This window comes from Arvicola amphibius, chromosome X, assembly GCF_903992535.2.
Source record: "Arvicola amphibius chromosome X, mArvAmp1.2, whole genome shotgun sequence".
In the NCBI taxonomy this organism is placed as follows: Eukaryota; Metazoa; Chordata; class Mammalia; order Rodentia; family Cricetidae; genus Arvicola; species Arvicola amphibius.
Window position 1 is genome coordinate 12,205,251 of NC_052065.1, and position 3,091 is coordinate 12,208,341.

General features: G+C 43.8%; 1 pseudogene; it reads left to right on the forward strand.

The window, feature by feature from the left end:
• The first annotated feature begins 264 nt into the window (after nucleotides 1-264).
• On the forward strand, nucleotides 265-1,128 carry LOC119804958 (annotated as a pseudogene).
• The last annotated feature ends 1,963 nt before the right edge of the window (nucleotides 1,129-3,091 follow it).

The window sequence follows — 3,091 nt, forward strand, 5'->3', positions numbered from 1 at the left end:
AGAAAACACCTATAAAAACGTGACAACACCAGATTCGGGACACATTCTGATCTAGCAGGATACTGAAGGAGTGATGATGTACAGCGCAGTATAGCTCTACCATCCCTTATCTGGTTAGTATCAGGATTCAGTGAACGGTCCTTTCTGGATTATCCTGTTCTCTTGAAGAGGAAAAATAACATGCAAAATTATGTTTTAGAGCTTTCCGTATTGCCCAGGCGTGGGCTCTTGATTCCCATGGTAACTGAAAGGGAAACGTATACAATGTCCAGAGCCCCTGATGTCCTGCAGACAAGGGAGGAGGATGTCCTCAAGTTCCTTGCCACAGGAACACACTTATGTAGCACCAACCTTAACTTTCAAATGGAGCAGTCCATGGACAAAGGGAAAACTGATGGGATCTACACCATAAATCTGAAGAGGACCTGGGAGAAGCTGTTGCTTGCAGCTCTGGATATTGCTGTATGTAATTGAGAACCTTGCTGATGTCACCATCATCTCCTCCAGGAACGCTGGCCAGCAAGCCATGCTGAAGTTTGCTGCTGCCGCCACTGGAACCACTCAAATTGCTGGCTGCTTCATGCTTTGGGCCTTCACTAACCAGATCCAAGCAGCCTTCAGAGACCCACAGCTTCTAATGGTGGCTGATCTCAGACCTGACCCCTTTTCCCTCAGAGGCATCTTATGTCAACCTGGCCGCCACTGCTACGAGTAACAGACTCTCCTCCGCACTACATGGCATTGCCATCCAGTGCCACAACAAAGCTCACTCCGTGGGTCTGATGTGGTGGATGCTGGCCCGGGAAGTTCTCGGTCACGTGGAGCTATCTATCTTCCGTGGACACCCATGGTTGGTTATACCTGATCTTTTCTTCTACAGATACCCAGAGGAGACTAAGGAGGAGGAACAGGATGCTGCTGAGAAGATTGTAACCAAGGAGGAATTTCAGGGCTCTTGTGGTCACTGCTGTTCATCCAGAGGTGGCAGACTAGTCTGAGGGTGTGCGGGCGCCCTCTGTATTCATCCAACAGTTCCCTGCTGGAGACTTGCGTGCCCAGCCAGCCAATGAGGACTGAGCAGCAGCATCCACATCATAGGCCACTGAGTGTGTTGGAGTCACTGAGTGACCTTGAGCTTCTCGGCAGACACCTGAGCAAAGCAGGGAAAGATGGAAGGTAAATAAAGCTCCTAAAGCTCAAAACAAAACCAAACCCTATATTTTAGAATATAACTGGGAAACCAAGGTATTAGTTTGTCTGCAAACACTGTTAAGGGAGAATTCAATTCTATCTTAATTCTTAGATTAATTCTAGGTCAGCAGCACTGTCCAGAGTGAGCATTTGTTTTGACTGGGCACCAATGGAACATCCACAGACAGATACTGGGCTAGCAGTGTCATAGTAATGACAACGGATTAGTATCAAATCAAATTCATCCTATTTCAATATAAATGTATTATTAAAATAAACTCATGGCTGTTAGAACTGCTAAGATTGTCCATCCTTCCTTCCTTCCTTTTGAGGCTAAATGGGGTCAATCTTTATTACTAGTATTTTGATAGATTATTTTAAAATTGATTTTTATTAATTATTTTTACCAGCCCTATTATAGTTTTCCCTCCCTCTTCTCTCAGTCCATATCCCCAACCTCCCCTCTTCCTCCACCCCCACCCTCAATCCACTCCTCCTCCTTTCTATTAAAAAAAGGGCAGGCCTCCCATGTATATCAGGAGCATCTTTGGGATGATCTAGAAACACAGTGCAATGGAAACTTCCAGGAATCTATGAAAACACCCCTAGCAATGGGAGATATGGAGCCTGAAACAGTTACCTCCTGTAGCCAGGCAAGACTTCCCTGGAGAGATTCAGACCCTAACTCATAACCTTTGACCCACAATTTACTCTCCCTACAAGGTACATTGGGGTAAAAAATATGCTGGCACAGAAATTATTGGAATGGCCAACCAATGACTGGTCCAGCTTGAGACCCACGCTACAAGAGAGAGCTCACCCACGACACTGTCCATCATTTCTTAAGAACCTACAGTGAGAACAAACGTTAGGGACACCATTATTATTTATTTATACATATGGAGATCAGCTGTACCCTGTTAGGGTTTTATCCCACATGAGCACTTACCTGCATATAAGAAATGTTCTACTTGAACGCCTTTCGTAGCTCACTGAGATGTGCTGGCCTCCCTCTGAAAGACATATGCAACACTTACTAATTGTGTCAGCGTTGTTTCAGTAGCTATTGCAGATGAAATAGTCAATCCTGGGCTATGCTGACTTTCTCACTTACTTGACTGTTAGCATATTTCTTTGTTGGGTCACTGTGTTCTCTCAAATAGAAGTGGAAAAACAGATCCTGAAAAATGCATCGCAGGGTACAATTTGTTCTGCTAACATACCTGTCCATTCCCTTGACCATGACGAGTGCTAAAGGGCACTTAAACTCCATCTGAATGTTTTAATTAACTTAAGGTTAACATTTAATTCTTTTCAGAAGAATCCATCCTTTCTTGATTGGATTGCTGTAAAATATATCTTAGGTTCACTGCTAGCTTAGAGTTCCACGAAAATGATAATTAAGTACAATAAAATCACTCAGTCTTCCTAGGTAAGGAAAGTTTTCTCTACACTGTGAAAGCATGAACCCATGGTCTCTTGAATTTTTATGGATGGAAACAGGTTTTCCCTGAGCTTCAGGAACAAAGTCCTGTTAACTGCATGGTTATCACCATTACTTTTCTCTATAGAGGATGACCAGGTATTGAAGGAGGATTCTCATTGGTTAATAAAGAAACTGCCTTGGCTCTTTGATAGGATAGAAAATTAGGTAGGCGGAATAAACAGAACAGAATGCTGGGAAGAAGGCAGTGAGGCAGACACTTCAGGCAGTTGCCATGACTCTCCTCTCCAAGATGGATGCAGGCTAGAATCTTCCTGGTAAGCCACCACCTCGTAGTGCTATACAGATTACTAAATATGGGTTAATCAGGATGTGAGAGTTGGCTAGTGAGAGGCTGGAGCTAATGGGCCAAGCAGTGTTTAAATGAATACAGTTTCCATGTAATTATTTCAGGGC